Here is a 24,941-nt window from a genome sequence, read left to right as displayed (position 1 = left end):
CACCCACATTAGCCAGACCCCTGCAGTCCTGAATGTTAACGGCCCCTCAGCTCTTTTGTAAAGGTGCTTGTTAACATGGCTTTGGAAGCACCGAGCCTGGATATCTGACTGATCTGGCCCACAGAGAGCATAGGAGAATTTTTGGGGGGTAGACCCTTTGATTGAAGCTAAAATAGGTTGAATGATGGAAATGCACATAAAAATATGTCAGCATATATTAAACAAGGACAGTTTAGTCTAGACAAGTCCTGGCACAATAACAATTACACTGTAATACTTCTGAACCTGATTGACAATGAACAAAAAGCCCATTCATCACGTCACTCCATCACGTTATCTTATTTATTACTTTGTGGCGCTCCAACTGCTCACGGGACCTCATACTATGACGGTAATCACCAATAAATATATCTGACTCTAAATCCAAGTCCTGTGATGTCCAAATACCGGTGCATTGGCTTAACAAGCTTCGGGAGGCTGCACAGGATAAATAAGCAGCTTCTGGTCTGAATCACTGTCTATGCTCGGTAAGGAAGTGTGATAGACGTGGGCACAAGCCAACACAGTGCTCTCAGTCAGTTTGGACCGGCCCAGCATGTTTAACTTGGCTCTTGCCAGCTCAGCCATGCAGCTTCTACTTGATGAAGAAAACTTGATTTTCTGTTCCCAGTTCCTGCTCGGAGCCAGAGCTTGAGCTTGGACAAATCTTCTTCGTGTCTGACAAGTTTCAGAAAAGCAAAACCCGTTCACAGCACAAAGGGGGCAACCTGTCAAAAGTTGGTGTTGGTGCCTTGTTGTGAAAAACATTACAAAAGTTTACAATACAGTTCCATCATTGTGTGTACCTGAATATTCCAGAATAACAATTCTAAAAGGCCTGACCAGGGGACCAGACAGACTGTTTGGTCTGATCCTTTTCGTGGTCAGAGGAGTGTTTTTCCAAGACCAAATGGATGGGAGTGTCATCCCCACCAGAGGGACCACCTGCGTGTGCCGGACAGGCTGAGTGAAGACACGCATGCTGCCATCACTTAGCATCCCAGCAGATTCACTTTGGACTGTCAAGAACAGGAAACTCTAGCACCCTTGACTTAACCTCAAAGGGATGCTTGAAGAGACACATTGACTTTAAAAAGCACAATCGACTCATTTCCATCCCCTGAATGATAGTTTTCCTTTTCCTGTCGCCACAACCAAAGCTGAGAATCTCTTGAGATGACATGGTCCTCTGTCATTTCTCTGCCATTCTTACCTCAGTTCAGGCCAACTCTCTCGAGGCAAGCAGGAAAAGGGATCTTATCAGCGGGCTGTCCTAGTTTCTTCTGCAGCTCCATACATACTACACAAGATCCTTTGCACACTTATTCCAGGGCAGTAGCCAGTTTTCTCCACCAGAACGGTCGGCACAGTACCAGCAGCACCATGTCACAGGACTGGTGGCGTTTGAGAGGTGTGTGTCCATTCAGGAGCGCAACCAGATGGCCATACCTTACCCTTGTCTCGCCCACTTCCCCAGATCCAACCCCCCCCCCCCCCTTTAACCTCGGCCCGGCCCCTTCACCTCAGAGCAGCCATTCACAGCAGGGTAATGCCCCCTCCTTGTACTTCTAACGCTGGTTCCCAAATGAGAAAAGCGCCGGTTGATAGTAGGAGCTATGAATCTTAACACATAACTGAGAAAGCGCTCGTTTTACCGCACTGCCCAACCTCTTACCCGCACTGGCTTTCGCATGGTATTCCTCTTACGTTATCGCAATTCATAGATGAGGGAAGAGTGGTGAATGCTGCAGTTGGGATTTGAGTGATCTTTTCTCAAGTGAGCCGAGAATGTCATTTAATCACAATGACACATTTGCTTGGTTCAACCTTTTGATTATAGGGTCTTGCTTCTTGAATCTTTAATCACAAAGGTTCCCTGCATCTTAAAGTTGAAAGAAGTATTGCTAATGTCTTGAGTCATACAAAATGCCAAGAAGTTGGTGGTAAACAAAACATTTAGATAGGCCGCATACCAGAAAAACTACAGCACTCGATATTCTAAGTCGACCATGAAACAAAACTAATCCGTATTTCATTTTAACAATGAAATGCAATTAATTAGCGTGTAAATCACATAATTGCCCCAATTGCCTTGAATGCTTGTGCAGTTGCTTGTTGCTAGACAGAGTTCATGGGGCTCAATCACAAGTGCCCCAATGGCCAATGAAAAAATAAGCATGAGTCCGTCTAGGCCCACTTGGCTGATTGAATCGACAGGACAATTACTAGAAATACAACATAGTTATACAACTAAGCTACTACTCTGTATTGTATATAAACGTTTTATTGGAACGAAAGACAAATTGCTATTTCCCAAGTATTTTTACACTTTTTGGACTACTATCTGCTTTAATGTGCTGCTGATTGACGAGTGATACGTTAGTTGATTTGATTGCGTCCAAAGGCATAGAAGCGCACCTTCTAGATGTGAAGCGACTGTACATACTTGCCCATCCAGTGAAACTCCTCAGGGACTTTGCAACTGACCTCTGCCTCTCCTTCACCTCTGCAGGAATGTCACAATATGAGGCTTTTCCTGTTGCCTCAGAAAATAAAAGTGACCGCTTAGAGTCAATCTTTGGATCGTTGCACCTATTTGCGTTGTACTTTGTTGATTTTGTAATGCAAAACAAAAAACAACCTTTCCTTCCAGGTTTGTGTCTTTGCCTTAAAGGGTTGTTCTGGTGCAGGAAAATAAAACAAAGCAATGTAAGGACTTTACAAGGAAGCAGTGAATCTATTGAATAAGTATAGGAGCTTTCTGTATTTATGTTTTAGAAGCTGTTTGTTTTACTGGCGATGACGTCAGGTTGCCACTTTGTATTACACACAAAACAAGCATTGAAAAAAGTCCACGGTTTTACATTCTATTGTTAAAATTGACTGTAAAGTTACATTCCTCTAAGGTCATACATGCGTTCACAGATTGAACCGCCATTGTGTATCACCAAAGTTGTTACTTGTTAAGGTTGGCAGTTGTTAACCTATTTTTACCCTAATGTGAAAGTGAAAAATGTTGAAAAGTGAGATGCTGCCGGCATGAGCTAAGACTGCAGGGTACTTTATTTTACTGATAGTTTTATTAATTTGATATACAAGATAGATACCACAACCTTGTTACCCCAGAAAAGCATCATATAGTAACACTCTTGTGAAACAGTGTTACTATAATGCCAAATATTATTGATTTGAATTTTTATTTTTGGCGAGGCCACGGGGGTCTGCCCGTGATGTGTGCCTGCGAGTGCACGACAAATGATTGACACTTTCTAAGTCACACCTTCTGTATCTGATTGGTTGTTTTTCCTGGGGTGCGGTGGTTTCGTTTATGTCAAATTAGAGGTACAAGCTGAGGGCAAAGATGGGAGATTCTTTTCACAGATCATATTTATCATGTACTACTGAAAGTCACAATGTGTTTTAACAAATCTGTCAAAGTTTTTTTTAATTGCAAACCCCCCTATTAATTAAATTAGTCAACAGTAGCGATACTGTTGACTAATTTCTTTATCATGCTAAATGTAATGAACTGTATCAGTTTGAGGTACAAACTGCACAATTAAATCCTGTGTATGATTGACAACATCTCACTGGCTGTCTTTGCAGCCCTCTGTGTCCTCACACACTTCACATTCAAATAAAACATTGTGGGCGACTGATGCTAGCTGCATATACTGTACATCTAACGTAGGATGTGTTAATACATTGCCAGTGAGTGGCTTCTCTCACTCGTGTTTCATTACTAAATGTGCTTTATTCCCCGCGTGGCGCTTGTACTGTAGCTACAAAGCCGTTGTAGCAGCCAAGGCCAGGGAGGACAGGCCGGCCTTTCACGCCAAACCTTTAGGCCTTTGTGCTCATCCCAAAGACTCAACACCCTGCTCCATTAGCACGTCTTTAAGGAACAGAACAGAACAGCACAGCATCTTGCCTTGAATAACATGTTAAATCCAAGGAAACAGCCTTCATAGTACAACCCCAATTCCCCAAGTTGGGACATTGTGTTAAAGATAAATAAAAACAGAATACAATGATTTGCAAATCATGTTCAACCTATATTTAATTGTATATACTACAAAGACAAGATATTTAATGTTCAAACTGATCAACTTGATTGTTTTTAGCAAATAATCATTAACTTAGAATTTGATGGCTGCAAGACGTTCCAAAAAAGCTGGGACAGGTGGCAAAAAAGACTGAGAAAGTTGAGGAATGCTCATCAAACACCTGTTTGGAACATCCCACAGGTGAACAGGCTAATTGGGAACAGGTGGGTGCCGTGATTGGGTATAAAAGGAGCTTCCCTGAATTGCTCAGTCATTCACAAGCAAAGATGGGGCGAGGTTCACCTCTTTGTGAACAAGTGCGTGAGAAAATAATCGCACAGTTTAAGGACAATGTTCCTCAACGTACAATTGCAAGGAATTTAGGGATTTCATCATCTACGGTCCACAGTATCATCAAAAGGGTCAGAGAATCTGGAGAAATCACTGCATGTAAGCGGCAAGGCCGAAAACCAACATTGAATGCCCGTGACCTTCGATCCCTCAGGCGGCACTGCATCAAAAACCAACATCAATGTGTAAAGGATATCACCACATGGGCTCAGGAACACTTCAGAAAACCAATGTCAGTAAATACAATTCGGCGCTACATCCGTTAGTGCAACTTGAAACTCTACTATGCAAAGCAGAAACGCAGTAACGCCGCCGGCTTCACTGGGCCCGAGCTCATCTAAGATGGACCGATGCAAAGTGGAAAAGTGTTCTGTGGTCTGACGAGTCCACATTTCAAATTGTTTTTGGAAATTGTGGACGTTGTGTCCTCCGGGCCAAAGAGGAAAAGAACCATCCGGACTGTTATGGACGCAAAGTTCAAAAGCCAGCATCTGTGTTAGTGCCAATGGCATGGGTAACTTACACATCTGTGAAGGCACCATTAACGCTGAAAGGTACATACAGGTTTTGGAGAAACATATGCTGCCATCCAAGCAACGTCTTTTTCATGGACGCCCCTGCTTATTTCAGCAAGACAATGCCAAACCACATTCTGCACGCGTTACAACGGCGTGGCTTCATAGTAAAAGAGTGCGGGTACTAGACTGGCCTGCCAGCAGTCCAGACCTGTTCCCATTGAAAATGTGTGGCGCATTATGAAGCGTAAAATACGACAACGGAGACCCCGTAATGTTGAACAGCTGAAGCTGTACATCAAGCAAGAATGGGAAAGAATTACACCTACAAAGCTTCAACAATTGGTGTCCTCAGTTCCCAAACGTTTATTGTTGTTCAAAGAAAAGGTGATGTAACACAGTGGTAAACATGAACTTGTACCAGCTTTTTTGGAATGTGTTGCAGCCATAAAATTCGAAGTTAATGATTATTTGCTAAAAACAATAGACTTTATCATTTTTGAACATTAAATATCTCATCTTTGTAGTGTTATCCAATTAAATAGGTCGTACATGATTTGGAAATCATTGTATTCTGTTTTCTATTAGTGAAAAATGAACATTGAGATGGAATATTTTATTTGGATTTTGAAAAAAGAAAATCCCCAAAGGAAATAATGGAGCTACAACTTTGGAGGGGGGAAAAAAAAAAAAAAATCCTTAACTGTCATGTGTACAAGGAAGTTAACCACTGGTGAGTGGTAATTAAATCCATAATGAATAAAATGAAAGATGGCCACAACAGCCAGTTCATCTTTCTTTCCGAATGTGACAGTTCCTGTGAGGTTTTATGGTTTGGAATTGCATGGCCGGATCCAATCCTCTCACAGGCCTTATATGGCCGATAGCTTCCCTACCTCATGATCTGAGGCGTAAGCATCTATTGAGTACCCGGAATGTCATGCTAAGATACTACGCCATTGTCAGAGGTACAGACACAGTTCAAGGTTCACCTCAGATCGTTGAATAAATATAAAGTCATGCATCCCTGACCCGTGACCTTTTGAGAACACCAGATGACCAATAAATCTATCTCCTCGGGGCTTTACGGCCCATTCCCCGGTCATAGCCACAACGACCTGAACGGCACCTCACACCTGGTCTGCAACTTCTCGCCGGTGTAAAAAAAAAAAAAAAAAAAAAAAAAGCTAGCGGCGAGGTAGCCCATGACCAGCATGCCCTGACAATGACAGGACAAGGGGGAAGACGATCATCATCCAGAGCGACACCCGACGATAAAGTCACATTCTTCTCTGGTCCAAACACGTCCTTCACGAGAGGAAAGCATCCAGTCAGAGGAATCCCTTAGACGGGACAGCAGCAAGAGTTCAAGCCTAATGTAATCTATTCAAACGAGTCAAATTAAAGTCCCAAGACACGTCGTAAATCCAGGCTGGCGGAGGGGCAATGGGAAGGTCAGTCTTTAACTTGCCCTCATTGAGGACCATGTTAAAGAATGCCTCTCACTTATGTGTGAGCTACCTTATAAAATAGGCATTCTCCAGGTTTAAATGACTCGCCAACGGGTATTAGCAGGACACAGGCCCGACAAAAGCCTTGGTTATAAAGGCCAATAAAAGCCTATCACTCTACTGTAACAACAATCCTTTTTACGCCTCGAAAGAGGGAGGAAAAGGTCAACTGGTGGGGCAGCCAGCGTCTTGATATTGACTTAGCTGGTTTGTGGCCGACAAACTCAGGTCAGACTGGAGGCTTGTTAGCCCCATAACCCTCACGTAACCCCTTCTTTTACTGTTTCACTGCAACACGCCGCAGACAGCTGATTCTTTTATCTCGGCTCGCTTTTCTGCCATGGTGTATTTATTAGAACGCAAGAAAAATAATGTCACAGGGACCTACTGGGGGTAATGCTGTTATTTTTTCTGGAAAATATCTTCAAGAGGGAGGGGTTACCTTCCAAACTATGAGAGGGCTTTCAGTATGATGCAGTGCAGTTCTACACCACCGGAATAATAAACAGAGCAAAAAAAAAATAATTAGGGTACATTTTAGGTATAGTCAGGGCATAATAAGCCGTGATTATGCATTCTGTTGAATGTAATTGACCTGTTTAATCGTGTCTTGAAGAAATGGTGCTCAAATGGAGTGCAGTACTTGATGCTGTTGATTCATTTAACTAGTTAGTGGTCCAAAGAACAACAACATGACATCAAAATTAATTTATTTAAAAAGAGCATTTGTACAGATAATCGGGTTTTGCCACCCGCGCGCCCACCCCCCTCCCCAAAAATGTTTTTATCCTTTTTACTCAAATTCCCTCACGAATTACAAGGATGCTAAAAATACTATACTATAGACAAATGCAACAAGGACACTAAAGCTGGTTAATACGACTTGACATGGCATAACAATCCCCAGACACCATCCCCCATTTGACCCTGATATTTTTCTATTCCTATTTAAACACTGTATTCATAATGTATAGTTTTATTGTGATGACATTTCAGTCTGTACCTCTTACAATAACCATTAACATAACTGCACTATAACCTTTAACTGATGTACTGTAATTTTACACCTCTTTAGGACACACTGTGTACAGTATAAATACTCCTGTAATTACAATAATACATTTTCCATGCCATTCTGTGACTCTTATTACATCCCACTGCCCTATACTTCACTGTCTATGTTGTAAGTGCAATTTTATATGCTTCGAGCTGGCACCTTGTTATAAATATATGTAGATTTGCTGTTGTATACTTTTTTGATGCCGTATATGCTGTAAATTGTGATGGAAGTTATTTTACATATATGCTTCCAAACAGACAGCTGCTGGACTGCTTTTTCTTTTCTTTTCTTTCTGCAACAGTAGCATATTGTTATGTATATTCTATTTGAGTGAGTGTGGGCATTTTAGGGATGATACCAGAGGAATCTGATTGGATGCTTTAAGCAAGTGGCCATGCTGGGACAGCATTACTTTCCCATGTCGTTCAAATCTTGCTTTGACTTGCAGAAAAGTCAGATTTTTGAGAATTGATCATTGTCTGGCCCAAGAATCGTTTTAACAGTCAGACACGTTGTTTGATTGAGTCTGAATAGATTAGGTGACAGTTTTAGTCTAAACAAAGGTGTCCCAACGATGGCCTGGGGGCGATTTGCGGGCCATCATCTATTTTTAGGATATACTTAATTGAACAATTTATTAAACTCCTTGCCTGCAAGCCTTCCTTCCCAGTTAACATGGATATTTGACTTCTAAAGCCGTCAATGGCAGTCAATGTGTTAATTGAGACTGCCTTCGTTGTTTGCCTGTTTGCGTGTGATTCCCCTTACTGCTACTACAAATACATTGGTTTTAGCTTTTCTAGATTTGCAAAATCGCAAAGAAACAATTTACGACAAAATTAATGACAATATTTCTTTGAATAAAGTTAACTCAGTGACAGCAACAAATAGCCTGAATTGTGATTGTTCTATTTTCTGCTCCATGTCAAGGTCATCTTAGTACAGATTGCTCTTGTCAGAATCAGAATCATCTTTATTTGCCAAGTATGTCTAAAAAACAATTGTTTTGGTTCTGATTGGGCGAAATGTGACTCTGCAGTTCAGTACAGGGACCTATTCCAGCGGGTACAGGACCGCTGGCCTCCCCAAAATCCTGAAAAATTACTGACTTTTTGCTTCGTCACTTAGCTATTTTTGTTTTTAATTTAAAATATAATACAATAATAAACAATTTTCTTGCTGAGCATATCTTTACCTACATTGATGGATTGCTTTTAGTATGTTACTGTAAATACATTAAGGGTGAAGAATTTCAGAGGCATCCTTGGATTTTTGTCTGAATTTGGAGTGTTCTAAACTGAGTATGGCTATATTTCTAAAGCAGAATGCTGACATGCTTCTGATACTCAGCTTCTTTTTTAATCACTGGATGAACGTTGTGCCCAATGTGATGTAACACAACCTGAAGGTCCGGCACAGCGGTGTCATTACATCAAACTGAGTTTGGATTGCAATATGCCACTTGTCTCCACCAATCATCTTCCGTCCATCCGCCGCTGACCGCCTCGCCAAACATTACAGGGACGCCCGATGAGCAGCGCTCATATCTCACCCTCAATTTGACACCCTCTCACCTAGTTGTAAAAGTTGGACCTCATTGTGGAACAATGGGAAGTGGAGCACCAGAGCTCCTGGGGGCTGTTGACTGGAGGAAGCCCCCTTTATTTGAGGACACTATAACTCAACAAAACCCTGTGGCCGTCTGATGGCTCTGACACTGCGCACTCGCGCTGACAAAAGTGCTGGATGAGCGAAGGGGCAAGCCCTGTCATGTGTGGTCTGCCTGGACAAACTTGAAGAGGTAGAGTAGGAAAGTGTGCGCTTTATTGTATTGACTGTCCAGATGTTCACAATGAGCAGGAAATAGTTTGTACCTGCGTGTAAAAGTTTGAATGTGACTGTTGAAACGTCAGTCCTCACACATCTGGGAAATTTTCTAAACTGGGGGAGGGGGGGGGGAAATGAAATAATCTGTCACATTTAATATTTTAGCTTTGATTCAATGAAAATGATTCATTAGTGTACCCTTAAATTTAACCTGGAAGTTTTTATTTCATTTACACCATGTTTGAATGTTGGAACAAACATTACCAGTGTTAGCCAAAACGTTAGCTTTTGCTAACTTAGCTTAGTTTAGTTTAGTTTAAAAGTCTGGCAGCGAGTTTCAGTGCTCATACACATTCACACACTCATAAAAGCTTCACACAAGGCACAGGATTTAACCGTTGTTATTTAGCAATGTTTTATGGTGTCTTTCTGGTTTAGTTGAGAGAAATATGTACTGTACATTTAAGCGACAGCTTCTCCGGGCTATCATCGACCTGGCCCACACTCCAGAAAATAGTACATCGGATTCGAGGGCTGAATATTGGGTTCAGTCAAGGATAGTTGTTTAAAAACATAAATTACTTTAAACTGTAATGTTACCAACATGCTAAGTTTATACATTTTTCTGACAAATGTCAACGGCGCTCCTTCCGTCCAACTCCTCAATGCATGCATAAATCAATTGGTCAAAATTAAATATTTCAATTCGGTGCTAAACTTGAAATTTAAATTACAGTTAAGTCATTAAAAAAAACATTTAAATCACGAAGTAACATGTTTCAACAATTTGAATTAAAAGAAATAGAACATTTTAAATGAAACAAGTGACAGCTTTGTTATACTTTTATCACTGTAGGAAGGTTAACATCCTTTTCCTCACATGGCAACCAGTCGATCCCCATACAGGGCAATGAGTGACTTTGTAGGATGAGAAGACATCCTCGGGACACACGTGGAAGCGTTTTCAGGCCCCAAAACAAAGCGGCTTCAAAAGGCAAAAGCGCGGAATCCAGCGATGGTTTTGTAACCGTTAAGGGCTTCTCAGTCGGGATCCCACTAATGATTAACATTCCTGGCGAAAGCACTGGGTTGCAGTCTTTTTTGCAGTGTTCTAATTAAGCACATGCTCCAGTGCCGCTGCACAGAGGGAAGGAACTGGACTGCGCTTCGAGCCGAACATGCTTAGCCCATGCTTGCCCTTATTTTCAGTGATGTCAAGAGGAGGATATCATACAGAAAAAGAAGACTCTCCAACACGACAAACAGTTCAAAACAGTTTGCTTTCAGAAGCAAAATAGTTCTTGATCATTACTCAACTGATGTATGGTAACATTTGTTGATTTTGAGTGACTGCTGTAGTAGAGTATTCCACGAGAATACGACAGAAAAACTTCAGTCTTAGTCCAGGGAATTTTGAGCAGTAAACAGTCACTTGAACATGTTTAAGTCCCAGTGAAGTGAAAACAAATGTCTTGCGAGAGAAGAGTGCTGTTAATGACCTTGCCGAATTTGAACGATTAATCAAAAAAACTCGAGCGGTTCTCTCCGCTTTGGGCCGCTGAAACCACACCCAGTTGAACTGTCAACTGTCAATCAAACGCCACTACGTCTAACATCTTTCTAATGCCGACACATCCCTGCATATTTGAGCCGTGAAAATATATCCGCTTAAAGCCCCTGGCGGCCGAAATATATCCTGCCGGGTCGTCGCGGGGCTTTGCACGCCGTGATGAGAGGCGCGAGCCACCAGCTAACTTGGGAGCTAAGTGTGGCTCCTATTGGCCGACGGATGGGCTCATATCATAAGCGATTATCTTCAAATGTGTAATTTATTTACAAACAAATCTCTGAATTCACTTAACAACGTCTTTTTGTGGATATTATGAGGCCAGTTGTAATGAGTGCTAATGTACGGTGGAATGTTGCCTTTCAAAACTTGAATGGCAACATGCCTTTCAATATATACATACATACATGTATGTATGTATATATGTATACATATATATATATATACATGCATGTATATATATATATATATATATATATATATATACATATATGTATATATATACATGCATGTATATATATATGTATATATATACATGCATGTATATATATATGTATATATATACATGCATGTATATATATATGTATATATATACATGCATGTATATATATATGTATATATATACATGCGTATATATATATATATATATTATATATATATGCATATATATATATATATATATATATATATATATGCATATATGTGGGTATGTATAAAGCGAGAGAGAATGCTGCTTGCGTCAGTCAGGCTGACTCTTTATCAAATATTTTATGTTAAAATTAATCCTAAGAAACTTAAGAAGGGTCTATAACTATAAGTGCTTGCACATGCGTGAGAGTCTTCTCGTGTAATCAGGTTTTGTGAGATCCAGTCTGAAGTTCTCATGAGGCCTTCTACAATGTTCCAGGCATGAGGTCATTACCGTGTGTGTGTGTGTGTGTGTGTGTGTGTGTGTGTGTGTGTGTGTGCGTGCGTGCGTGTGTGTGTGTGCGTGCGCGCGCGTGTGTGTTTTAGGAGGAAATGGAAAAATGGACCCAACTGGTTGCCTTATCACTCCTACGTTGAGGATGCCAAGCCTACTCAGCACTCTATGAAAGAAACAAGTTAAACATCATAAGTGTGTGTTATTTTTGGAGAAACCAATAGTGAACGCCGGCCCTCATTCACCATTGGTGCACAAACATGGCAACCTTCCAATATTCAATGAGACATAATAGTGAACCACCATTTATCACAGGATACGTTCCAGACCCACCAACAATGGGTGAAAATTTGAGAGACAAAAAACATTAAAATTCACCCCTCCCACATGTATTTTAAAACGTATTTGACCAAACAAAAGGATTGTGAGCGTAAAATATTTCGAAAATGCTGTACAGTATTAAGTGCTGTGTGCTATCAATGCCCCTAGATGGCAGTAGCTAAAAAGGAGTCAGCACACACCTTGCACCATTTAAAGTGCCAAATAAAGTTCAGATGTTCTAGTAGGCTTTCCCGCCTTTTCTGTCTGATCACATCTTGCAGCACAAGCCATGGTCCGCAGAGAGCTTCCACAGCATCAAAGGGATCTCATTGGTCAAAGGTATCAGTCAGGAGAAGGGTATAACCTAATTTCCAAGGCATTAAATATACCATGAAACACACTGAAGATGGTCATCCATCATCAAGTGAAGAAAATCTGGCACAACAGTGACAATACCAATAACTGGATCGCCCTCCAAAATTGATGAAATGACAAAAAAAAAAAAAAAAAAAAAAAAACTAGCCAGGCAGGCTGCCATTTCAACACAGGAGGTGCAGGAATTTCTGGCAAGTACTGGCTGTTTAGTACAAGTGACAACAATCTTCCATCTTCTTTTATATCTCTGTGATATTGGGTAGGGTGGCAAGACAGAAGCATTATCTTTTCTATTCTGTGTAGTATTTATGTTAACATAAAAAGCTGTAAACACCATCTATATAAATCGCAGATTTCGACACTCGATGGATGAGCTGGTAGATACATTCCACACACCAATAAAAAAATCTGCCGTATCGTGGGGTCAACCCTGGTATCGAAGAGTTGTAAAGAACGCATTTTTGATAGTGCTCTTGTACTGGACCACATTGTATTGCGCAGGTGTACCTAATGTTGTGGCCACTGAGTGTAAATATGCGCACTCATACTGCACACACACGTGGTTAGCCATTGCTTGTGTTTTCTTTGCGAGGCCGGACCCTCGCAGTAAGACTTCGCGAGCACAGCAAACAAAAGTGTGTCCCTTTGAACACGAGCCGCTCACTAGGAGCCGCGGTCCGCTTGTTGGGCTTCTTGTGTCCGACCCCATTGGGTCCAATGTGGACTACACCAGAAATGTCCTCAGTCGACCTCGGTCTACGCTGACCCTTCTGTGCTTTTATCCTCAGAACGTGTAACTTCAGTGTGACCACATCCGGCGAGTAATAATTCATCTCCCTGGCAGGTGGGATGGGATGATACGTGAAATAAACTAATGCCAGGGGAGTATTTCGTTATTTCGTCATTTAGGAGCCCGAGGCAAACTTAGTCATAGGGCCTTCCACGTGGGTAATATTCATGTTTATCACCAACTGTGAAAAAGTGAGTATCTGAGGAATTTCTCCTGGTTATTAAGTTATATGAAGTCCTTAAAATCGTTCTTGGGGATTCTTATCCAACAAGTGAATCATAATAATGTTTTTACTGTAATTGATCATTTGACATTTAAAGTTGACTATTTTGACCGCTTTCATACTCGCATCTTGGTAATGAAAAGCGTCACGTGTAATTTTTATATCTACTGCATTCTCCTTGGCTGACACTGACAGCAGTGCTACTGTTGCGAAAACAGTTGAACATTTTTTCATTTTTGATGAAAACTTTGTTTTCCTCTCACCTCTGCTTCACTGGGATAACGCCACTTCATTTTACTGTACTCACAATGTGCTAATAACGTCGTAACTTTGTTTTGTGACTCTCCTGAATCAAGTCTGCACATGAGCATTGAGATTGAATCAATACATGAGAAGGGAGGGGGAGCAACTGAAATGATCACGATAGATTCAGCATTTTGAGGTGTTTTTTAGCATGCGAGTTAAGACTAAAACAATTATATTTGCTTTCAAATCAGAGTAAACTTGAATAATCAGTTTTGGGGCCCCAGAAATCCAGAGGCACTGTCCTCGATCTCCACGCGATGTTGCAGAGGCGTGTCAATTCTTAATATTCATTTAATTTAAAATGTTAAGATTTTAAATATTGGAAGCTTCTTAAAGAATAAAATGTAATATTCATTTTTGTATTTAAATTGGAATTAATACAGTGATGCCTTTTAATTTATTTCTTAATTACCAATTAATTTCAATTCCTAAATTGTAATTTCTACACAATACAATTGATAAATGGAGTATGTGGTTTATAAATGACTACCAATAGTTTTGTTCATAATGATGGAATAATTAATTTATTTCCTGTTATACAAAACACTATTAGTGTAAGGGAGAGCTTAGTGGAGTGCATGAACACAATTGAAAAGCAAACTAAACAAACATTCCCCCCAGGAGTACAGTAGAGAATTGTTTTGTTGTTTTTGGCTATTATTGAAATATATTTTGATAACAGTTATATTTAGAACTGTGTGATTTAGTAAAGCAGTCTTGTGTTGCCCCAGATAAGAAATCGTAATAAATTGCTGTTTTGAAAAAAAAAAAAGGTGTCCTTGCAGGAAATCACTTTGTTGTTGGTCCATTATTAAACCCCACTGAGCTTTTTCCCCTTATCGCCCATGCCCACTGACTCCACCCCTGCGACGACGCCACGGAGGGTCGGGGGGATCAAGAGGAAAAGCGCACAGGAAGGGGTTGGCACAAGGGTGTTTGTGAGCATGTTTTGCATATTTTCAGGACGGGGGTCCGGAAAGGTTTTGCTGGATCCCCTGTTGTGTGCTGAATTATTTTATTTTTTTTCCTCTGCCCATGTTTGCTTCTATTAGGAATGGACATTTAAGAGAAAAATAAAAATAAAAATAAAAACAGGAAAACTAACACAGTTATGTTTTTACCTTAAATTAATTATGGCAGAAATAAAGAATGCATTTCTTTTGTCCTCCCGCAATGAAATCCCAAGAAGCCTTGAGTTCAGAATATACATTCAAATGCAGCATCAATTGTAACAAAATAAAGCAGTGTTAATTTCACAGTCCAGAGGTTCTGGGTTGGAATCTCGGCTCTTGCCTTCCTCTGTGGAATTCACATTTTCTCTACGCTTGAGTGGGTTTTCTTCAGGTACTCTAGCTTCCTCGCACATTCCACAAACATACGTATCAGGTTTATTAAAAACTCAAAATTGTCTTTTTGTGTGAATGTGAGTGTGTATGCATGTTTGTCTATATGCGCTCTAGCTGAATGGTTCTTAAACTTAAGTGGCTCATAAAAGATTAAATGTATTGTACTTAAATATAACTGAACTGTGCTAACAAGTGTACTTTCCTGTATCTAAAACATCTTTTAAGTTACTATAGCATTACGCACTTTAAATTCAAGGATTCTTTTGCGTACCACGAGAGGGACCCCGCGTACCACACTTGAGAATCTCTCGTAACCCTAATGAGCATCAGTACTATTGAAAATGGATGGCTGGATCGATGTGAAAACAGTGTAGTGACTGCGAGTCATCGTAGCTCTAGTTGCGCTAAAGCAGACGATGCGCTAACTTCATCTGCCCTTGGGAACGTCACTCCATTCACGTTTCACCTGTCTGAGTTCGCTAAGGCGATACCTATGATAGACTTTCCTGTTGTTTTACACTTGTTTAACTTCTCTTGCCTAATCTGTTCTAGTATCGAGGCAACACACTTGTTGGGCCTGAAATAGTTGCGCCCTCTGTCGGACCATTTTCAGAGCAGTTTTGAGCAGGAAAAATCACTCTTAACGCACTGGATAATTGCTCAGGATAAACTTTTGGAGACATCTGATAATCAAACCTTTGTATACTTTGATCGGTGCGGGTGAAAAATGCTCGAATTTGCCCCGATTATCATTATGTGTGTGATAATCAGTTTTATATACATTATTAAGGCTCATGCATAAACATGTCGGCGATAATGAGACGGTGTGTGTGGCGAGGACCACTTTCATCAACGCGGTGGTCTGATAGTTAGCGGCGCAATTATGACGTGCGGTAAGCGTCGGGTCCCCCGAGCGTGTGAGCCCGAGCCTTCCTAACATCATCCTGCAGAGCTAGGTGCCTGCAAGCGCTAAATCACTAAGTACTTTTAATCACTAGTGCGGGGTAATGCGTCGCATGTGGGTGCAATGTGTGCCGACAGATGGTGGAAGAGCCTGCGTCCGACGGCGGCGGGCCCGCAGTGGAACGCTGTCCCGAATGTGATTCGGCTAGGCCGGCGTCCTTGCAGCCACAGATCACAGATTGGACTGTGTTTAAACAGGGCATTCTTCATCAGAACTCCTGTCGCAGTTGACAGCAAGGGGTTCTCATATTTTTTCGGTCCAAGGCCCCTCTAATCTTAATGCCAACTGAACAAAAATCTAGACACAACCGTTTGGTTTTTGCTCTCTTTTTCTATGTCCACAAAAGACTTATATCACTCAAATAGTGTTCACAAATCTGTCTAAATATGTGTTAATGTGCACTTCTCCGTTGCAGTGATAGTCCATCCTCACAGGTGTGGAATGTTAACATTCTGATCAGAGAGCATCATTATTGCACAGGTGTGCCTTAGAATGCCCACAATAAAAGGCCACGGTAAAATGTGCGGTTATACGATATTGAGGTGGTCCAGAGGGGTCGGAAAATCAGTCACTGTCTGGAGTGACCACCATTTGCCTCACGCAGTGCAACACGTTTATTGCACAGGTGTGCCTTAGGCTGTCCGCCATAAAAGGCCACTCTAAAATTCTTAAGAAAAAAGATGTAATGTTATGAGAATAAAGCCATATTTTTTCAAGAAAAAAAAAAATGAAGACATTTTGTCAGGCTAAAAAGTCTTAATCTTTTGTGATATTAAATGTTCAACAGGGAAAGAAAGTACTCTAAAAATTGAACTACTGTATATTGGTGTCAAATGTTTTTGCTATTCTAAAAAAGAAAATTTACTCCTGTCATAATATGCCTTTTTGTTTTAAAAAACACAACGTATACGTGAGAGGATGGAATTTATATGAGTCACATAGCAGCTTTTAAATGGCACAGAGCTGGAGGGAAAAGTAATGAGTTTATTATGATTTTTATTGGCGTGCCAGTCCCCATATGCTTAGCCTAATTGCATAATTGCCTAACTATTTTTTAAAGTACTGTCACAATATCAACAAAAAAATACCAATGCGCTTGCTAAAAAAATTGTTTTCTTTGTGTAGATACTCAGTCATCATTGTCATTTTAATCTGCAAAAAAAAATTCTTTGTTGACCCCCAAGCTACGGCTAGAGGACCCGCTGGGTTTCCCAGACCCCAATTTGAGAACCACTGGTTGACAGCTCACAGTCTCTGCTCTGTGCCACATCACAACCCCCCCCCCCCCCCCCCCTTAACGCCCCGCCTCTGCGGTCCAGAGGGTCCCACGTGCTCACTTCCGGACCTGCTGAGGCTAGCTGGACCCAGTGTGAGGTATAAAAAGGCTGCCAATGTGTTTGGCTTGGAGAGGATTTATGGGAATGAGGGTGAGGGGCGTTTTTTAAATCAACATGTGGGACGCTCTGCCAGTCCATGGACGCTCACTTCGTGTCCAAACTGAAGCCAAACATGACACACACGCACGCATGTTTATGTCTGCCGCTGGTACTGGGCTTACACCGCGTTGTTAAAGTCGGCCACCGGATGCGTGCAAGCCGCCTTACAAGGTGTTGCGATGAAAAGCAGAACTCACAGCTTTGCCCCAGTCCTAAACGCGACCACAACTTAGCCAGACGTGCTAAACATTTATCAGACGGGGTTCCTAAACATCATTGCGCCGCGCTACTGTCACCCGATAAATTACGTACAGTGGTACCTCAATTTACAGATTCTTGGGGATACGAGCTGTTGCTTGGCTGTTTTTTTTTTTTTTTTTGTCTTGAGTTGAGAGCAAAAATTTGAGTTACGAGCGCGAGATGGCAGCAGTGAACTTTACAAGAAGCATTAGTTTGGCAGATAGTGAAGAATTCTTAAAAAAAAAAAAAAAAAAGAGGTCAAGTGCTGGCTTCAAGCTGTTTATTGCCACTCCCAGTTGTAGTTTACTGTAAAACTACACATAATGAGAAACACGTGTTGTGTACTCACCCAAACACCACCACGCACCAAACGTCAGCTAGCTTAATGCTAACACACTATGCAAATCATCATAGACGGGCTCACGAAACTGACTGTGTCGTGTTTTATACGTTTTTAAGTCATGGATATTTGAAAACAAACTGTGCAGCAACACATGTAGATGTACAATGCAATAGTAATATTATAGCAGTTTACTGAGCATTTGTGCTCGTCTTCTTCGTGTTTATACAGTACATATGTATTATACTGTCCTCTCGGGTGTACACACCGGAAAGTCACAGAATGAATGCATGAATTTCATGATGCACAGACTGCTTCATTCTTTACATTCTATTTACCAGTAATAATATTAATCCAAAAATCTTTGGCAAATCAAGATGCATTCCCCCACGGGGAAAAGGGAATTGTTGGCGCAAGATGGATGTATTGTTAGGTTCCAATTTGAGTTCTTTCTGTAAAGAATTCATGCATATAGTTAGTGCATAACAACAGAGTTGCTTTTGCTCCTACAGCAATGGGGAATTTAAAGGCAATTATTGGTGTAACGTACACATGCAGTATGACGGATGGATAAATAGACGGACGGACGAAGTCGGTCGACTGTTTTTAAAAATGGTGTTTGCTGTTAAGAGTGCTTGTTTTTAAACTTGTACAACAGTTAAGAAATATTTTTGTGTACTTCTACGCTGACTGGTAGGTCACTGTTTCTGTTTTTCCTTTTAGTTTCCCTGTGGGTACTTTTGGTCTATAAATATCTTTAATAATATCTCTATCTACATTCATTGTCATTTGGGAGAATTGAGCACGTGCGCAATTGGCAGTTAAGGTGTTAAATATAGGCTGGGTACTGTATGTCTTTATTGGGGTAGGTAGTATTAATAGTTCAGTGACTTTCGGTCAAGCTCCCATGTGACCACTAGGTGACACCATCACCTTGGTGCGCGCTCCTTCAGTCTCCATCATTCATTCACTTGAACTACTGGAACATTTCAAAACCCCCCAAAAAGTGTGGAAACAACTGCAACAATCACAAACGGACTTCGACACTCTAAATGCATTCGAAGCATGCTACAGTTCTTAAACCCCACTTCCACTTATAGTACCTCAGATAACCCCCAACTACTGCGTGTCCAAAACAAACACCTCATCCAGGGCCTCTCTTTGCACTACACGAGCAGACTCAAAGTGTCCTGGGATCGGTGACATCACCACCTGTGTCCATAGCAACCGAGCTCGGCTGGATTTTGGTATGTGCGAGACTTTAATGAGGTTGACTGCATTACTTGGAAAAGGATATTTTATGTCAAAACTTTCTGCTTTCAGATGAGAACAGAACTGGATCTGTCCGGTCTTGAAATTAATAAAAGAGGTTTTCATTCATAAATCTAATGAAAAAAAAATATATTTTACATGAATGTACCACCATTTTGAACGTCAGAAATTTTGGTCGTTATTACAATGAGTGCCATATAAATGGATAAGTTACCCAGAATATTAGGAACTTCATTACAGTCTATACCGTTGTAATGTACTTGAGTTATTTATTTTGCTAAATTTTTTGTTGTTGTTGTTAGAGCAGGGGGGTAATATTTTGACGCTGTATAATAACAGGGAGGGCAAAGTATGGGCCGTGGTCCATATACGGCCCACTCCATTCTTTAATGCGGCCCATCAAGCATTTAAATTATCAAAAGGTTTGTAATATTTGTTGCATAAATTTGACCATTTCGCCTGCTAAAATTTGCGAGGTAAAATCTTCATATTTATTTAAAATATGAATATCAGATTTTTGGCACGGTGAGCGACTGGTTAGAGCGTCTGCCTCACAGTTCTGAGGACTGGGGTTCAATCCCCGGCCCCGCCTGTGTGGAGTTTGCATGTTCTCCCCGTGCCTGCGTGGGTTTTCCCCGGGCACTCCGGTTTCCTCCCACATCCCAAAAACATGCATGGTAGGTGAATTGAATTCTCTACATTGCCCCTAGGTGTGAATGTGAATGTGAGTGCGAATGGTTGTTTGTTTGTATGTGCCCTGCGATTGGCTGGCAACCAGTTCAGAGTGTACCCCTCCTCCTGCCCGATGACAGCTGGGATAGGCTCCAGCACGCCCGCGACCCTTGTGAGGAGAAGCGGCTCAGATAATGGATGGAATATCAGATTTTTTGGGGATCTGTGTCTCTAATTAAATGTTAAGTTTAATGTTAAAATGTGAAGTTTATTGCAAATAACCCAATAAAATATGATTATATATAAAAATACATCATTAAAAATATAATGTATTACGTTATTTAATTATAATACATTTGAATGTTCATTCATTTAAAATTAGCATGAGTTCTTCTATGAAGTTTCTTTTCTTCATCTACGAATGACCAGGCCCACATCCATCTGATTGAAAAATCCAATTTGGCCCTTGAGCACCAAGGTTTGCTCACAACTTCCCTATAAAGAATGTCTGTTCAATGAGATGAGGAAAATATTAGGAACGACAACCCTGAAAACCACAGCCACCATCAAAAACTGAATGGCACTTTTCTTTTTTTGGGGTGTGTGTGGTCTATTGTGCTTGCCCATTTCCTGAGAGTGACTTCTGATCAAGTGTCACCTCTCGTGCGTGTGCGTGCATTCCTCCTCACACAATTCCACGGCGTCCTTTTGACATCCACCCGTGCAGCGGCGGAGCAGTTGTCACCCAAGTGACAGGCGACAGCTGAGTCCATACATCTGGAGCCCCGTGGGGAGGGCAGAAGAGAGAGGGAGGGGGTGCATCCAAACTCCCACAGCACCCTGAGTGTTTTATTTATTTAGTTAGTTAGTTTGGTGAGCTTATTTTTCCAGCCTCGAAGGGCAGGGAACGTGAAACGAGTCAGTGCGTAAAAGCGCACCGGTGGATGACCCGACATTTTGCTGGAAATCGACGCGACCTTGTTTATCGATCATGTGCATTATCAAAAGATATATAAGCTCATTAAAACACACAATACAAGTGTCTTCTTAACCAGACGCCGTAAAAAAAAAGTGCTACACAAGTGACCTCCACTCACCTCCAAAGCGTTCAGTGCTGACAAACGCGAGTATCCAAAGCCGATAGTCCCGAAAAGCGATCCACGCAGCGTCTCATTGGAGTGTCAGTGATGAAGGCTTCCCCCCCACCCCCCACCCCCCCGGAAAAAAAGTGCCTCATTTGGAGAGCAGCCTCCCCCAACCCCAACACGGCCGAGCGCGCTGTCACAACATCTCCCGCACTTGAGCGGCACACGCTGCGGCTGTGCTTGTGTGGCGCTCCTCTCCACGCTCCAAGCCAATGCATTGGCAGTATTACTGCTTGCGCGAGTGTGTGTGAGAGACGCTCTCCGACTATTGGCTTAAAGCAGCGTGCACCCCTCCCCGCTCATACCCCCCCCCCCCCCCCCCCCCCACACACCTATCCCACAGAGAAGGAGCCAAACATTTGCTGGCAGTTTACTATTATTATTATTATTAATCAGTTTATTTGAAAGGGGGACAATGCAATTTCATAAAACACATAAAATACACGTGGTTAAAAAAGCCAGAATTAGCCAGAAGGCTAGTTTCCATCTGTATTCCCCTGGCCATGATGTAAAAAAGCAGTAAAATACATCTACAAGACAATATAATACAGGATACACAATCAAAGACTTACTATACTATTAAGAGAGAATAAAACCACAAATCATTTGATCATAACAAAAAAAAAAAACATCATAACATACTTGTCTTTTAGTGTTGGCAGCTATAGGTGTTAACTAGCCACATTTTCAGTTTTTTTGTGAAGGCCTTGTATGTTGTAAGCAGTTGAAACTCCTCCGGTACTGCGTTCCACTCACCAGCGCTCCTCACTGACCAGGCTGACTTACTGAAAGTGCTCCTGCGCAGAGGAATGAGACAGTCACCTCTGACAGAGTCTCGAGTGACACGCTCAGAGCTGTTTCTTTGGCTGATGAACTCAGCCAGAGGAGCTGGAGCCAAATCATGCAGTACTTTATAAATCAAATTTAAATCTGCAAATATGTGACGACGGTCCCAGTTTCAAAGACTGTATTTTTTAAAAATTGCACAGTGATGATAGTGCCTTGGTTTTTTATCCATCATTTTAATTACTTGTTTGTACAAAACTTCCATTGTTTTTTTTTTTTGCATTCTGACCAGCATGGGACCAACTAGTTATGCAACAGTTACAGTGACTAAGAATCATTGAATGTAAGTAAATTTTTGCTGCCGCAGTTGACATTTCATTTGGAATTGCACGAAAATTTGCGAGGTTTAATTTGATATTTTTACACCATTTGTCAATATGGGCTTTCAAGGAAAGCTGTGAATCTATTATTAACCCAAGATATTTGTATTGGCTGACAAGTTGCATTTTTTCTCCATTAACAAGTATGTCGGGGAATGGCAATGGGGAATGTTTGGTGCAATTTACACATAAGACAGAATGGGTCGTTTCAGATTTGGGTTATTCCTAAACACATACATTTGTATTTTTTTAAACATGTAAGCCAGAGGTATAGCTAACATGAAGAGGGATGATGGGTGGATAGATCAATCGATAGCTGTCAGGAAAAGCCTACTAGAACAGCATAACTTTATTTTGGAGCTAATCAGAAGCACTTTAAATGGTGGCAGGCATGTGCTGAGTCCCATTTAACATGAGCTTGAATATGATTGGTTAATTCTGAACACAGCCACATCCCCAGAGGGTGTGCATACTTGTGCAACAGCATTATCCTATTTGTTTATTTTTACTTTCTCTCTCGAAAAGATTGACTTCTTTTTCAGTTAAGTTGTACAGGTCACAGGTCATATTAATTGTGGAAAACGTTTCAAAATGATTTATCTTGGTCTTGATCTTATTTTTATTTTTTTTATTACACAATCCTGGCATTTGAACACGGGTGTGTAGACTTTTTATATCCACTGTAGGTAGGTAGCTGGAGAGATAGATTTGGATGTCGAAAAAAGAAATGAATCAAGAAGTGCCCCGCTAGCATACTGATGGACAAAATATAATATATATATATATATACATATATACATATATATATATATATATATACATACATATGTATGTATATATATATATATATATATATATATATATATATATATATATATATATATGTATATATATGTATATATATATATATAAGTACGATGCTTCCTAGTTTTCTAAACAGTACACTCTTTCCGTAGTTATGTTTCATTTTCATTCTGTAGGCAGAATGTGTAATACTAAGCTTGCTGTCCATTGAGTTACAACCCACCCCGCCAAGCCCACCACACCCATAAATAATAACATAACAGTACAGATGAGCCGACTTGCTTGCGTTGACCTCGTTTGCGCCCCCGTGCGCCGACAGTCAATGTCAGACCTGACCTGGCCTGGCGTGACCCCGATCACGCGCTGCCCTGTGACATCAGGACGGACAATGCGCCTACAACAAACCTTGATTAGACCCTCCAACAAAAAAAAAAAAAAAAAAGAAAAAGTCTTTGAAATCGTATACGTGAGCATGAATTACATCGTATGCCCTTTGACTTTTACCTGTCTTTTGCACATCTCAGTGAGCGACACGTCCCCTGGACTGTTGCAAGTGCGTCTTAACTAAAACCAGGTTGGACATCTTTTATGGGCTTACGTACTTGAATGAGTCCCCTTGACAGCGAGGCTAGATTTCTATTTTTGTTTTTTTTTGTTTTTTTAAGTGCCACAATTGGGATATGCATCACGGCAGCTTAAAAAGAGAAAAGATCATGAGATCTGAATCAGGCCCTTCAAACGTGTATATAAATACCGACAGCTATGGGGTATTTGTTGATGCGAGTGCAGTGTAAACATGTACTGGAGATCAGATATACCCCGTCAGTGCCAGTTTGACGTCATTGAAATACACTGGTCCCGGCCTATGGCAGCATTACTAAGAGGTGAGCCAGGACAAGCCTGAGTAATGCCTGACGGACTATAAGCTTTATTAAAAAGGAAAGTTTGAGTAGACAATTAAACATGGTCGAGCTAACTTTAGGATCGGTCGAACCCAAAGTCTAAAGGTCGCAGTTCCCAACAGATGTTCCCCAAGCTTTGACAACATTGTTTTCTGGACTCTTTTTATTATCCAATATTATTTGGAATGATACCTGAAAAAAAGAAAATAGTCATCGGTAGTCAAGGTGTCTTTAGGTGCTCTTGCAGTTTTCAACTGAGCATCAACCTTTTCGACGTTTATCGCTCCATATCTGGAACCAAGAACCAGCAACTGAAAGTGAGCAATCCTTTCAACATGACTGATGGTTGCCCCTTAATGGAGAATGTTGAACCGGCTGGACCTGAAAGTTCCAAAATGTCATATTTATGACACCAACGGCATCCATTACACAATCGTAGACCATAAATAAAAATGGTTGCTCCAGCATAACTCACTTGCCTCAAAACTTCATGCCTTCAATTCAGTGATTTATGGCTGAATCCATTTAACAAGATTAGGAGCTTAACTGTCCCCTGCAAAAAGCTCTTCCTTGTTCATTTCGGCATGAGAGAGTCTCTTTTATGAGCTTGTCATTCAACGTCAGTGACTGCACAAGTAGTTATTTGACTTTTTGACCAATGACCGTGCGTTAACCATCTGGACAGGTGTGTGTTTAACACCTGAAACGAGCCTGTAGTGAGAACCCCAGTTGCCAAGATGGATGAAATATTTGCTGCAGTGTTCTTAATCAAACAGGCTGCTTTGCCGTGCAATATTTGCT

The 24,941-nt window shown here is 41.0% G+C and overlaps 1 protein-coding gene across 1 annotated transcript in view; it reads right to left on the bottom strand.

The window, feature by feature from the left end:
- prickle1a (prickle homolog 1a) overlaps positions 1-21,376 on the bottom strand; it is a 31,619-nt gene extending 10,243 nt beyond the window's left edge. The window contains exon 1 of the mRNA XM_061678020.1: positions 21,221-21,376. The gene's annotated coding sequence lies outside the window, so the exon portion shown is untranslated. The remainder of the gene's footprint in view (positions 1-21,220) is intronic.
- Positions 21,377-24,941: the final 3,565 nt, after the last annotated feature.

This window comes from Phycodurus eques, chromosome 5, assembly GCF_024500275.1.
Source record: "Phycodurus eques isolate BA_2022a chromosome 5, UOR_Pequ_1.1, whole genome shotgun sequence".
Classification (NCBI taxonomy): Eukaryota; Metazoa; Chordata; class Actinopteri; order Syngnathiformes; family Syngnathidae; genus Phycodurus; species Phycodurus eques.
The sequence above is the reverse complement of the archived record's forward strand: the minus strand, read 5'-3'. Positions and strand labels throughout refer to the sequence as shown.